Raw genomic sequence first — 15,426 nt, forward strand, 5'->3', positions numbered from 1 at the left:
ATCTGAAACTGTTTGAAGCTGGGTAATCTGTTGTTGCTTTGAAAAATAAATTAATTAGGTAGTTCTCAGAGAGTGGAGAGGAAACTTTACTGCTGTGACCCTTTTTAAAGGTATTCTAGTGGAGTTATAAAGAGAAGAGTCCTTTAAATACTGAAGCTTGAAAGAACTTAGTCTAGAATAGAAAGCAGAGTGCTGATAATAGCCAGCAGGGTTGGAAGGTAGTAGTAATAACACTTAAAACCAGAGATTTCTTTGTTGTTGTTATTTAAAATTGATAGCTCAAAGTGTTTATATTGCTTTGGTTTTGCAGTCTGCACAGTAAAGAAATCATGCAGTCAGCTGAAGATAAGGCTATGGGACTACTACCCATTGCTAAAATCAAGTATGAAACAAACTCTTTTCCTTATCTTTGAGTGGAGATAGTTAACTATAGAGAGTATCAACCATAAAGGTTTTGTTTTTCTGAGATTGAACCGCTCCTGCTGATTGGTCATATGTTTGTCTTCAGAGATAATTGGAGTTCTGATAAACTGCATTTGAGATTTGCTTTTCAGATTTCTGGCTTCTTGTATTTAATAGGGATATTCTTAATAGAACTCTTATAAATTGTGATTATCTATGCAAGATGTTTACCTGTAATTTCAGTTTTAAATCATCTTTGGGTGTTTCTACTTCCCTTTCTAGTTTCTTCAATGAGAAGACATAATTTTCCCTTTTTCTTCAGGGATGTCCAAGAATGGTTTATATTTTATTTCTGTGATCATCTATAAATATGGAAAGTATTTTTGTTATATTCTATGCATATCTTATGCTGTTATGCTTCAGGATTTCTCTTGCTATGTGCTGTCCTGATTTTGTATAAAGTAGAGTAAAAAATGGTGCTGTAATGAATAGACCAGTGTATATGGACTATCACTACAGAAACTGAAGAGCAAAATGTTGAGATGATAAAAACAGTTTTTCCAAATTCTCTTTAGGGGAACTGAAAAACACCCAAATGGAAAGATCAGGAACTAAGTATCTGATTTCACTCCCAGGGAAGATGGGGAAAGGCAGGAATATGCTTTCGTACGTAGGGATGCTGCTTGTCTTTGGTTTCTCACACCTAACTGAGGAGAAAGAAAAGAATAAACCATTTGAATGGCTGCACAAGACTGTGTAAAAGTCCATTTAATCTGGTATCCTGCTCTCTACAGTGGCTGGAAACTGATGCTCAGGAAGAGTGTTGAAACGGGGCAGATAATGAGTGTCCTTTCTTGGACACTTCTCAATAGGCAGTGGGGCAGGTACCTTTTCAGCAAGAACTGCAAAGGAAATTGTTGTGCCTACAGCTGTCTTTCATTCCTTTGTATAATCCCTGCTTAAAATCATCTGTTTCTTCAGCTTCATAGCATAGTATAGAAGCAAGCCATCTGCATTAATAATATTTTGTATGGAAAAGTTTTTCCCAGTTGTTTTAAACCTGCTGTCTGATCTGAGTTTCACTGAAGTCCCGTGTGATGAAAAATAGCATGTGATCATTTCCTGTCAGCCTCCTACCTATCATTTGGTATTTTATAGATCAAAAGACAATCCTTTCTCAGTCTGCTCTTCAGCTAGAAATTATGTCCTCACACAGATGCATTCCCATACTTCTGTGGTTTTTTTTTCAGCTGCATGTGTTTTCTAGTTTCACATTTTCATGTGAAGGAACCAGAACTGTACACAGCACTCCAGTGCAAAGAGATTTACATGGGGTTGCAATGAGCTCTTCTGCTTTGTTCTCTACTGCTTTTGGAGCAATTTCTAATACTGTTTGCCTTTTGGACTACTGCTGAGTAGCAAACTAATGTTTGCAGAAAACTACTCACAATGATTCCAAATAATAAAGGCTAATTTAGAGCCCATTATTATGTATGTTTAGTTAGGGTTATTTTCATTACTGTTTACATTAGTTTGCAGTTATTGACATAGATTTTCAGCCACTGTCTCATTGCCCTATTGCTCACTATTGTCAGCTATATGCACTATATACAGCTGCTCAGAGTCAGCTTTCATTTTGCCTATCATGAGTAATTTTGCATCATCAGGAAACTGCAAAGATCATTGGTCTTCACACAAGTAATTTTAGGCTATTTGGGTGTAACACTGCTAATCAGAAGTATTCTAAGCAATTCAGCCCTAAGGAGGACTCAAAGAAGAAAGTAAATAATGTTGTGTTAGGTGGTCAGAATCTGTCAAAGAAAGGGGGACATCGATCTGGTTACCTGATGTCAGTCCTGATGGCAGCTGTGCTTTCTGGTTCATGGAGATGGCTCTTCAGTCTTCTGGCACTCCTTTACTGTAGGGCATTTCCAGTTTGCATCTTGCTGATGCCTGCCTTTCTGCTTTCAGAGCATGTGCCTGATATGAACCTGCCTCCCAAGCTCTCCCTCTGCCTAATTTGTTTATTATCAGACACTCTTTAATGCTCTTTGGTGCTCTACTTAGTGCTTTTTCTTCAAAGCACGTCCAGTTCACTGCTTACTACTGGTATATTCTCACAGTTTTGCATAATTCAATGAATTTGCAAAAAAGATAAGGTGTAATTTGCAAAAAGCTTTAATAAAAATGTGTTTGCTACCTATGCCTTGTGTAAGGGTACCGTTTTGCCAAACACATGCAAACCCTAACAATAAATGACAGCAAAGAAACAATAATATTACTTATTACAGGAGAAAATAAAACTATTTTCTTAGGGTTCTGTTAGTAAATATTTTCAATGCCCATAGATTTGCTTATCTTCAGGGTATGGGTGGCAAGCAAACATCTGCTTTTATATTTAGTAAACTTCCCTGCTGTCTGAATGAAGAATGGGACATTTTAAAGGCATTTGTGTCTTGCTGAGAATTATGGAAAGAATTCTAGGGTTTCACCTGTGGAGGTTTTATCTCTGCATGGACAATCAAACCATGTTTTATAGTTTTCTTCTGGAAAACCTGTCTCCCAGTTGTTGATGAGAGTAAACTTGAGAAAAACAGGTCAAGTTCTTGGATGGACAAAATGGAATATAGCTCCTCTCCTGTGTTTAGGTCTTTACCTCAACATTTCATCAAGATGTTCAAACCTTTGCTCCTGGTGGTGCAAATTATGAGTAAAAATCAGTGAAAAAAAATCTCATGTGATTAACAACAACAGAGATTTTCAAAACATTTATGTAAGCCTACATAAAATAGGCTTACATCAATATTTCTGAATGATATGGTCATAATCATCTACAGTTCTCTAAGAAACAGTTCTAGGTAAATAAGGCCTTAGAAGATGAGGACGGTACCTGCGTGCATACACTTCACTAGCATTTTGTCATCCACCATCTATGTAACTTAACTGTATCATTTTAAAATATTTAAACTGCCCTTCTACATGTTTGTTTCTCTTTGGTTTAAGTATAGGCAAATTAGTAAAAAAAAAAATCTCTGTACAATAGCCACTTAAGAACTTGGTATCAAGATCATTAGAAAATATTAAAGAATAAGTTGTTCAGAAACAAGCGAGCTAATTAACAACACAGTTTTCTGGAATTTCTTTCAGGTCACAGATGTTGAGTGGCCTCTTGTCTGAAATGGTGTTGTTGAATGGTGACCTTAAGACACCTCCATTTCCTTGCCCTATTACTTACTTAGTTTAGAAGAAAAATAAGTGACTACATTCCTGGTATTACTAAGTGTTCCATAATGTATGTGGCTTCTTACTTAATCTTTCTACGGATTTTATATGAAAACTTACTCTGACACCACCATAATCCCACTTAATGTTTTTCCTGCTTCAACTCTTGGAAACTGAACACCGAAAAGTTCTGTTACTTAATGAATTCCATAACTTTATTCAACCACATTCAAAATGAGATTTGCAGTTTCAGCTGAGAGAATAAAGCATTTTTTTCCAAGAAGCTTATTCTAGAGGTTACACAAAAAATAGTGTGTCAAGGGATTCTTCTATGGAGGTCTTTGCTTTAATAGGAAAACAACTGTGGTTCTTTGTATGGCAGGGTCTCCAGAATGAGTCTTTGTTGCACAGAGGCTCTGTGCAGATCTGGAACTGCCAGTTTGAGAAATGGGGAAAACATAAACCAGCATCATACAGCCTGTTTGTCTTTGCTTAATGAATAGTGTAGGCTCGGTAATTTATAGAATGCTGTAAATCTACTTTTTTTCCCCAAGGTATTTGCCCATTTTTCCCCCCTTCTCTTATTGAAATTTGCTGACAGGGGCATCTAGTTCTCCAGGGATTTCAACCGATTTTCTTGGACAACACAATCTATTTTCCGTCTTGTTACCATGATCCAGAGAGCAGGGCTAAGCTGGGGGATGTAAATAGTAGGAGTGCAGCTTTGCTAAGAGAGGTCTCAGAGCCATGCCTGGAGAGGAGGACAGTGTGCCAGCCCTGGGGACAGGGAGTGACCAGGCTCTAGCAGAAGGACCAGGGTGCCAGAGGCCAGTCATTAACCAGACAGGTGAGTCTGAAACCTGTCTCCTCCACAGCAGGGTGATCTGTGCCACTCAGCAGGTTCTCTACACAACACAGTCCAGCTTCCCGTTTCCAAAGATGTGTCTAAGCTACCAAGGATGTCGTAAAAGCCGTGATGGAGAATCTACAGAAAAAATTCCAACCAGCCAAAACCCGACAAAACCCCCTAATACAGATTAAACCAAAGGAGTGATTTCTACCGCAGCTTTCGAGAGCATGTAATGTGTGTTTTTACAACCTCCCATTATCGGCTGACAAAGAGTGATCGGCTAACGCAGTGAACACTGCGGGAGGGTGACGGTGCAGGGTTGGGTGTCGTGCTTGTGTCACCAATCCTGGGTGGGGAAAGGCCCTTACGCGGCTGCTGACAGCCCAGTCCCTCGGCGGCACCCCTTTGTCTGACACCATCCTCCCGCCCCTGGCACGGAGATCCCTCTCTCTCCAGCGCAGCCCCGCTGTTGCCCACGTGCTTTCCCGTTTAATTCCAGACCTGATGTCATGACCGAAGCCCATGACTCGCTCCCCGCCGCTGCCCCGTTTCTCCGACACGCCGGCAGCAGCTTGACTCTGGGCTTTGCCCGGCGCACCGGGGCCGGCTGCGGGAGCGGACAGCGAGGTGCGGTGCGGTGCCGAGCCCCGGCGCCGCCCCGCCGCTGCGCGCACAGGGCCGCGGCCGCGCTCGGCTGAGCATCCCTGCGCCGGCCGCCCCTGCCCAGCCCAGCCCCCGGTACCTGTGCCCGGGGGCAGCGCGGGGCCGCCCGCCGCAGGTGGGTCCCGCCGGCGCAGGGGGCACCTTGGCCGGCGGGCGGGGGCGGGGGGCGGCGCGGCGGGGCTGCGGCGGCGGCTGCCCGCCCCCTCTCTCCCTCCCTCCGTCAGGCGGGCGGGGAGTGCGGGGAGCGGCGGGGCGCAGCCTCCCGGGCCGCAGCGGGGATGCGCCGCGGAGCCCTGCGAGGAGGTGGGCGCTGAGCAGCGGCGCTGGGGGCGCGCAGGGGCCGGTGCCCGGAGCCGGAGCGGCGGGACGGGCCGTTCTGAGAGGCGCGGGTCGGGGCGGGTCGCGGCGGGGCCGGGGTCGGCGGGCCCGGGGGCTGCGCGGGGGGCCGGTGCCGCGGGGCGCGGCGGTACCGCCGGGGGGTGGGAGCGGTCCGGGGCGCAGAGGCGGCGGGGCCGGGCCCGGGGCTGGGGCTGGGGCAGTGGCAGTGGCCCGGCGGGGGCTCTGCGGCCCCGGGGCGCAGCCGGAGCATCCGGACCGCGGGGGCCGGGCCGCGGTTACGTAACGGCATCCGCGCAGGGAGATGCGCCCGTGTCAGCCCCGAGCCCGCGGCTCCGCTGTCGCTCCCCGAAGTCAGGGTTTTTTACCCCTTCCTTGCAGAGCAATTTAAAATGCCCCAATAAACTGTATGGTCTGTGAGGTTCGGTTGTAGATTAGCTATTGCCAAGTTGATACAGTTAGGATACCTTTGTTGTTTTCCTTCTGTTTCTCTCAGAACCAGGCAGGAACGGCCTGTATTCCCAATTTGCTGGCAATGCTGCAAAAGCTTTCCAAGTACTTTGAAGATGTATGGGTTCGTTAAAATTGACGTTTGGAAATCATCTGTTTGTCAGAAGTGCTGATGTTTAAAATGACTATCTGACGTGGGTTTTGCTATTGGCTCATCGTTTCATTTCAGTTTATAATTGCTGTAGTGGGCTGTGAGGCTACATTGTTGATTTTCTTCCCAAAAGCTTCAGCAATGCAGATGCTATGGACTAACAGTAACTGAAACAAAAGACCTTGCTGTACTTCTCAGAGCAAATTAGGAAGCCAAGGTCGAACAGCGAACTGCAGCACAACTTGTATGGGGAAACAACAGAACAAAAGTATTCACAAATCTTATTAGACAGTTTAAGTGAAAAGTGTTCCTTAAATAGACTCTTACTCAGTAGATGAAAAAAAATTGCTTAGTGAAGGTGTGAGGAAATAGCTATTTTAGGACTACAATTAACTATATCAGCTCAATTTTAATGGAACTAGTACGTTTAATTGCATTCCTAACAGATTTTCTGTTCTCCAGATGATTAAGTTGCAGAATGATACCAACTCGAAGATTAAAATCTCATCAAATATCTAATGGTTTCTGTACAATGTAATTGTGTTTGGTTTATAATAGTTCTTTTCTAATAACCAGCCTTTGTCCATATAGCTGTAGATACTATAATTAGACCTTTTTTTTTCTTGATGTAAAGGACAGGACCTTGACCTTTAGAGGTTAAGCAGATGTGGTTGTTATGGATCTTATACATTTAGTAAAACATTTTAAGTGTATGTAATAAATAGAGTTTTCTTTTTCTTTAAAAACTACACAAGACTAGTTTCTCTTTTATTTCCTTTTAGATAAATTAACAGAGATATGTACAAGACTGATTATTTAAAAACCTTAAATAATTTATATTTAAACTACCTTTTCTGTACAAATACATGGCGGGATGTGTATCTGGACAACGATGCATTGCAGGATTTGTGACTGAAGACTCGCTATACATTTTCCTTTGCTACTGAGGGCTGAAAGAGGTACCTTTTGTTGTACTGTAGTTCAACAAGCTTGCTTCTTCAACTTCCCATTAGTTGGCTATTGCACTCACAGATCCTTCATAGTGCTTATGAGCTGTATTGATAGGGGTCTTGTTAGCAGTCTTGCTGATTACTTGCTTATTTTTTGTTCTTTTAGTCCATTCTGGTACTTATTCATAAATCTCTGTGATGTGAACACTGGTTCATGTATACTTGTAGGAACAAGTGTGCATTTTTTTTCCAAGTGCTGATGTTGAAAGGCTGTACTCTATGGATGTGATCTTTTATATAACCATCAAAAACATAGCTTTGCTCACAGGTGTGAGAGTTCCTGTGCATCTGAGCAGCCATTCGGACATAACTACAAAGCCACCATGGCTATGGAAAGATAAAGCTTTGTGACTTCTGTAGTAGGGGAGTCCCCTGTCTCCTCTATTGCAAATGGTGGTGGAGATGGGACTACTCTCCTTTGTTCTTCTTCCTCTGGTCCATTCTGGAGACAAAAGCAGAGGGTCTTCATAGTACTGCTTCATTTTCCTTTAGTCCTCTGGCACATATGTGTGTGATATGTACATGTGTTTACCCCTTGCTGCTGCACATTTCAGCTGAGGCATGGTCTACTGATGGATTTCGTAGTGTGATGGAAGTGAATGCTTTTGTTCTTGTTTGGCCAAATACATGTGATATCAGCATGGGTTTTCTCTACCTTCCCCCCCCCCCCCAAATCCTTTAGAATCCTGGGAATTTACACTTCTTTACAGTGCAGCTTTGCCTCAGGAGGGTTGTGTTTCTTAAGGGTCTTAGTCCTCTAGGTCAACCCTTCTGTGCCTGTGACATGCCAGAGAACCTGCTGTCACTGCAGTGGGAGACAGGAAGGAACTGCTAGTGCTTCACTGCTAAAGATGTATGTGTTTATATTTTTACTGTGTGTGTATGTATTCAGTGAGCCTATCCTAATGGTTTATTTAGCCCTTATGCCTTAATTATGCAAATACTTGTACTCTTTTCTAATATTTTTTTTAAAACACTGAGCAATTCAAACAATGCAGAAAGATTTCTGGGAGGGTTTTTTTGTGTCCTTCTTTTTTTTCCTTTGTAACTAAATGCTTCGTGGTTTTGAAGTTTTTGACCGTCCTAGCATGAGAAAAGGCAGCAGTTTTTGCAGATAATTTTCATGAGAAATTTTACTCTGGGCAATTATACTTAAAAAAGGAATTTCTCCAAGAACTTCCTTCAGGCTTGTGTTTCTTTCTTAAACTAAGTTTAATGAGATTAAAAAAACTCTTCACACTGGAATACTAAAGTAAATACTTACTTTTTTTTGGGGGGGGGAGGTTGGTGTTGAATTTGCCATATCAAGGTTCTAGGTGTTGAAGGAAGCAGCAACAGGTATAATACACAAATGAAGATGAACATGCTCAGGCCGTTTGAGGGATGTTGGATTTTTGACAGATTTAAAACATGTCTTTGGTCATAGATAGGGAGACTCCAGCTGCCAAAAGTCTAGTGACAAGGTAGTTGTATAGTAGGGTGCCAGGTAACAAACTCAATTTGGTTGTAATATGAAATATTAAGGAATATGTAATTATAGAGCTGTAGAATAGTTTGGGTTGGAAAGGACCTTTACAGGTCCTCTAGTCCAACCCTCTGCAATGAGAAGGGACATCTTCAACTAGACCAAGTTGCTCAGAGCCCCATCCAACCTGGCCTTGGATGTTTTCAGGGATGGGACATCTACTACCTCTCTGGGCAACCTGTTCCAGTGTTTCCCTCATCATAAAAAAATTTATCCTTATATCTAGTCTGAATCTACAAGGTGTTACTCCTTGTCCTATTGCTATTGCCCTAGGCCTACTAGTAGAGTTCCTGCTATGAGTGGTGTTATTACATTTGTAAATAATGTCACCATGTCCATACCACAGTTTTCTTAGCTGTAAATACAAACCCACAGCTTTCAGCTATTTCCTGTAAGTCAGAATACAGACATGGAGGCAGCTAAAAGGGTTTTTTTTAAATGCTGCTGCTGTATATATCCTGACGTATGGTGTTTCTGGCATGTCTGTTTTGGGGTTGATCCTTTAAAAAGAGTTGGAAAAGGATGGAAGAACATTTTGGTGCTGGTAGCTGATAAACCAGTGAAAGGGAGAACAGCTAAATGTGAAATGTGGAAGCTGAGAGAAGACCACGAGAGTTACCATGTATAGGCAGTCAAACTCATGAATTTTAGGGAAACTTCTGGGCTGCACAGACCGTTAAGATATTAAGGGAGGAAAAAAGTGAACAGTGCCAAAATACTAGAGACAACTGTTAAAAGAGGAAAAAACAGGGTTGGTTTTATTGGTGTTGTTTTTTGTTTTTTAGGCGGGGTTGGCCCAAGTGACATCTGAAGGGTCCTTCCAACCTGAATTATTCTGTAATTCTGTTTTGGCATGAAAGGTGAAACCCAGAAAATTGATAATTTTCTGTTAACAGTGAAAAATAGATGGTACTCAGAAACTCTGAATTATTTTTTTTTCTGCATATGTATATTAATCCTACAGAATTTCAGATAGTTTATAAGCTGGTTCCAAGTGAAATGTGTCACTGTTTGCTGAGGGCTATTTACATAGGGGGTAGCAGCAGGTAGGGAGATGCTGAATTTCCAAGCTTTTCCTTCTGAGAAATCTACAGGCTGGTCGCTTAAATGGTTTCAATGTGAGCCCCACCATCACCAACTCAGAAACTGAAAAAGATTTTATGTCATTACTTATTACCTATAACTTTAAAAAGAGAAGTTTAGAAGGAAGGAGTAGTAAGTTGAAGAAAAGTAAGAGGATAGGTCTGGAATGTATGGCAGTTGTAAACTTCTTAAACTAGGAGAGCTTTATAATGATTCTTAAAAATGTTCACTGTAGCAGAGAGAACAGATGCATTTTGAAATGAAGTTAAATAATTCCTTTTTTTTTTTTAGTTCCTTAAAAGTGAATATATTTTAATACTAATTGAGAGCACATCTCATAAAGGAAATAATGGATATATTAATTTGAGGTGTAAAGGAAAGAAGTCTCTAATTGATTATGAGCTTAATATGGAATTGCAAGAATTTTAGGTAGCAGGTGTCGTGTTGCACTAGATTTGAAGATTAAGTTTTCTACCATAAAACTAATTATTTTTGGGGAAACTTGGCTTTCTTGTATTCTTGCTGGAGGATGGAACCTGTACTTCTATCAGGGTGCAGTCCCTAGGCATATCTTGAAGGTTCTGTGTTCCTCAATCAAATATTTCACATTTTTGGAATTTAAGCCCTCCTTCCACTCCAATGAATCTTTTCCTCCTTATTTTGGGATGCTGAGAATCCAATGGATAAGCTGAATCCACCCAGAATTTAGCAGATAGAAAGTCCAGTCTTGGTTATGATCTCTCACAGTGCTATCTGACTGCTTGCATTCATAACTGTGCTAAAATAGGTGTTTTATTTTCCCTTTCTTACAGTGGAAATTGAGAGATGGAAATGATTCTAGCCTATAAACCACATAAAACCCCCAGTAGTTTTCAGTTTTCATGAAAAATGTGAAAATCACAAAAATCATGCTTAGCCCCTATTGAATTTCACGTTTTTAGTCCAAACAGAGATGCAAAGGAGCTGATGGGTTCTCTACCTAAAAGGCTGAATTAAGTGATCTCTGTGGTATTGAATGAAGTCCCACTCTCTAATGCAAAGGCTGTATTGGTGGTACAAAGCTTTTCTGTAGTATCTGTTGTTTCCAATTAATTTAATGAATTGTGATTGTGAAGGATGCAGAGGTATTAAAATGATGTGTTGGATCTTTACATCAGGACAGTAGGGCATATATCTGGGATTGCCTTGTTATGACAACAAGCAAACCTGAAGTAAGTAACATTTGTCTGAGAACAATCTATAGATTGATTTCAAGATACCTTATCTGGGAATGTGATATCCTTTTTCAGATGATGAAGTGAAAAGTTTTCTGTTGAGAAATGTAATAAGTTCAGGTTGCCCAAAGAAGAGACTGTATGAAACTTGTGCCATGGGGTGAGGACTACCTGCTCAGATAGAGGAGACCTTGGCTACATCTGCCCACCTCTAACTGATCTGATTAATCCTGGAAAATGAAAAAACAATAGAAGAAATTCGTTCTGTAGCAGTTGCTAACTTCATGCTTCCTGTAACATGTTTGAAGTGGGAGACCAAAGAATTACAGAAACCTTAGTGATGACTGCTAATTGACCTTAGATATGGACCATGGAATTGATGAGACCTTTGATGGCTCATGCTGGCAGTTTAAATGAGAAGGGAATAAATAATTAAAGCAATAGCCCCACGTGTAGGGGAGCATTACAAGGGATATGCACATACCTCTGCCACTTGGAAGGCTGAGCTGGAGGGGAACAGCCTTGTGCGAGGTCCAGGCCACTGGTCAGGACTTTGACACACTGAGCAGCTGGGGTGAGCATTCTGTTCCTCAGGGTCTCTGGTGTCAGTGTCACTTGGACCTTGATTTGTGTGTATCCTGGAGCAGACAAGCTGGAATAGAAATGCCACTCTCATCCTGCTTAATAAAATGCTACTAAATTGTGTGATACAGTGGTGTTTCTCTATCCTTGCAACTATCCCACTATCCTCTTTCCCTGTGACAAACCCAGTGTGGATACGGTGATCTTACATGGGATTTGGGTCAAGAGGATTTTCTTTGAACATCCTACAGGAACGGTACCAGGCTGATGATTCTTCTTCCCGTTTCACCTCTGCCTTTACTGTCTCTGTCCTGTGTGTGGTCAAACTGCATCTGCAGTGGGACTACAGATGGCCTCTTGTTCCCACTTCTACTCTATGACGATTTTTATGCCTAACCTACTCAGGGATGCCTGACATCATTTTGATCTTGTTCAGGAAAACAGCTTTTAACTATTTCTTCCTTTCTACTTTTGAAAATAAAATTCAATCTTGTTTGAAAAGAAATGGCGCTATGATTGGAGAAGTGGTAAAGAAATAAACCCTGTGAGAAATAAACCCTGAGAGAAATAAACACTGTTGCTCATCTTCTTAGATTATGATTTTTGAGATTTTGGCCACAAGATAAAAGTTTCTTCAATTAATTTAGTTTCTAGAGTAGGAAAACATTTAGGATAATGATAGAGAACAGTTTATTTTCTTTTATACCTTTATATTCAGGATGCTAGTTTGTCATGTTGTCTCCTGGTAAGGATTGATCTAGGGAAAATGGAAAGGCAGAATCACTAATGGAGAACTACAGAAATGGCAACAAAGGTACCAGATAAAGGGACTTTCAGCTTGAAAATTGGAAGGTGGAATGTTTAGTTTAGTGATAAATGTTTCTTTTAGAGTGGAGTGGGTCAGCTGGGTGAGAATATGGTGGCTGGTGGTGGAAATGATACTTGGTTAAAAGGAAGAAGCTTCAACATAAAACAGCTTGCTGAGATCTGAAACTTGGCAGTTGGTGTTGAGTCATCTTGAGGTCCCTCTGACCCCAGTGTGAGCATGACATATGCATCCCTCTGGTAGGTATTTATGTCTCTTTCCTGTATAAAGTCTGTGTTTCTTGGTTTTAATCTGTTTCTGGAAAACGAGCTTCATAAGATATTTGCAAAAAATGAGAAAGATGGGAATGATCTAAAAGGGAGCTATAGAGTAGTCAGAGGATGAGTCTGGATGTAAAGTATCAGTGTGCCCCTGGTACTGGAAGGTTACCTCTGTAGCCATACAAATTCTGTGTCTTTCTTCGTAGTGGTTGAGGAATGTGTAAAATCCATCTCATTTTTCCCCTCTTCTGGTCAGCTGAATGCAAGTTTTCTTTCCAAGTTCGCCTGTGCCTGACAGCTGTGTTCTGTAACACAGAAGTGTGTTCTGTCACTGTGTAACTTCTAGTTATGTATGACCTATAGTCAGGTCATACATAGTTGCTACATGGTTTAATGTTCTTGAGTGACATAATTGTGGGCAAAAATAATGCATTCTCTGACTGAAGAAAAAAAAAAGAGTTCTATAACTCCACTTAACTGTGACCTGTATTTGTGTGGGTGTAAAATATGCTGTGGGAAGCTAAATGTAAATTATATGGTGTTCCACTGAGCAGGCTTTTCTCCCTTCTCCTAATGCCTGATAGTGTAGCCTACATGTAAAACCCATGGTCAGTTTGCAGTATGCAATGCAATGCAATTACTTTTTGCAATGCGAAATAGTCTTAAAAAAATCCCAAACAAGGTATTTTCTTTAGTAGCTGCAAACTCTGTCTCCTGCCCAGTCATCATAAGTACCATTGTGTGACAGAGCTTACAATGAATAACTAGAGTGGCTTCTGTCTCTAATTAATACAATAATGGTTGTGTTTTCTTTTGATTTGGATTGAAGATTAATGGGGCAGGCCTGAAAATGGGCCAGAGACGAGGGTTAGAATTAGCCCAGCTGACTAACCCTCAGACCCTTACAGGACTGTAATAGCTCCACATGGTTGTGGAGTGTCTGTGAGTTTAAGGGATAAAAGCAGCTTCAGAAATAATCTATTATATGCTTTTTAATTTCCATTTCTGGTGATGCAAAGATTGTGGTTGGGTCTGCAAAGTAGTTGGTTGCTCTAAAGTGTAACAATGGCAGCTTGGGTTAATAGCTCCTACCATTTCCATAATGGCTGCTATGTGTGTCCATCTGCCTAAAGAAGAGAAAGTGTGTTACAAATTTAAGTTTTGTAAGCTACATTAGGAAGAGGAGAGAGTGTCAGATTCTTGCCTTTAAAATTTACAAATTCTTATTTATAAATTTCTTTGGTTTCTTATAGTGTTTTGGCCAAAACAATATAGTGTGAATCTACAAAGGATAAGTTTGAGTAAAACAGCCATGCTGTAATCACTTGGCCTTTCCTAAAACTGTGATTTTTTTTTTTAATTCCCTTAGGTTTTGAGTTTCCCAGTTGCAATGCCCAGACTGGTTCCCCAGAGGCTGCATAACAGATCGCTGCTCATAGTTCTCCTGATACCTTGTGCCTTCCCAAGTGTCTCATTTTTCTCCTAACTGTATGGCCTTTATAGTTCCAAATATATACTTGTCCTCTATGATGTGTGCACATTCTAATAGTTGAGATGTTACTCAAACTGTTAATGCACTGTTAATGTATGAGGGCTGTGCACAGGGTGGGGGAGGAAGGATCATTTCCTCCAGCTCTGATGCTGCTGCCTGCCCAATCCAGACCTGTACTGGCTCTTGGCTGCCAGCTCGTGGTGCAAATAAAGGGTGATATCATTATCCTCTGCCACCTTACAGTATTTCTGGTATAATTAACTTCTGATATATTCATTGTTAGATTTCCCTCTCAATGTTCTTTAGAATTTTGAGAGATTTATTCAGTATTTGAAAGTTTTTGTGCTTTCTTCTTAACTTTGTGAGTGTATTAACTCAATAATTTTGCATAAAACTATCAAATGTCAGTCGTAAATGTATGCTGTTTCTCTTTACTTTTCCATATACTATTTCATATTTGAATTGTTTTAAAGGTACACAACACTCTTTTGTAAAGTTAAATACATCGACTTCAGGATCTTCTACATTTTCTTCATTCTTTTGCACATGTATTTTTTTGTAGTAAGTCAGTAAAAATGATTTAAAAGATGCAGTAAGGAATTATGCTGTGTTAAAAATAGGTAGATAGGGATAAAATAAGGACTTGATAAACATGGTGAATTTCCCTTGAGGGCAACAGAAGTATGATAGCTTACATCAGTTGAAGGGGTTTTAAATACAGTAAACCAGAACTATTTAAGCTGTCACTGATGTAAATTAGGCTCATAACTCTCTCTAGAAAAAGGGCAATATCTCATAACAAAGAAGTTTTATTTCTTGATGCCACTGCATGGGTTCAATAGTAAGCTCTCTATCTGTTTTCCTTTGGTTCTCCTGCTTTGTCTGGTTGTGGACACTGTGCTCAGTGCTGAGGCACACAGAACATGCTTGTGGAGGGCATAGCAGCTGCAAAGATTCTGTACTTCAACAACTATGGCAACATTTCCACATTGAAAGCTGATGGAAACAAACTGCTCTTTAGGCTACAGATACCTTGAGGAACACATAGTTCTGTTTTCCTGGCTGATTCTTGGGAAGTTTGCCATGAGAACTGTGTCATACCTTTGTGATGTAACACTCAGAAAACCACCAACACTGTCTAAATCTGTTTGTAGATGTAATTTCTTATAAATAATGCAATGAGTACAAACTGATTTCAAAACTAATTTTTTTTAAAGCCGAATGCACCAGGGGTATGTTCATTACCTCTGGCTTTCCAGCACTGACACATGCTTCCTCAGCTCTTGCCCTCTGTCATTCTGCCTCTCCACAGGTCACTCCCTACCCTTTAATTCACTGCTCTCTGAATTTCAGTCCTGTG

General features: G+C 41.0%; 1 protein-coding gene across 2 annotated transcripts in view; it reads left to right on the plus strand.

Annotated features, from left to right (window-relative positions):
* Positions 1 to 5,356: 5,356 nt before the first annotated feature.
* The window catches only part of OSBPL6 (oxysterol binding protein like 6), a 97,175-nt gene continuing 87,105 nt past the window's right edge, over positions 5,357 to 15,426 (plus strand). Inside the window, exon 1 of one of the 2 annotated variants that reach the window (XM_051787829.1) lies at positions 5,357 to 5,440. The gene's annotated coding sequence lies outside the window, so the exon portion shown is untranslated. The remainder of the gene's footprint in view (positions 5,441 to 15,426) is intronic. The other variant, XM_051787831.1, reaches the window with a different exon arrangement.

Source organism: Manacus candei, unplaced genomic scaffold (genome assembly GCF_025592945.1).
Source record: "Manacus candei isolate 608988 ecotype Guabito, Panama unplaced genomic scaffold, ASM2559294v1 h1tg000023l, whole genome shotgun sequence".
Taxonomy (NCBI): Eukaryota; Metazoa; Chordata; class Aves; order Passeriformes; family Pipridae; genus Manacus; species Manacus candei.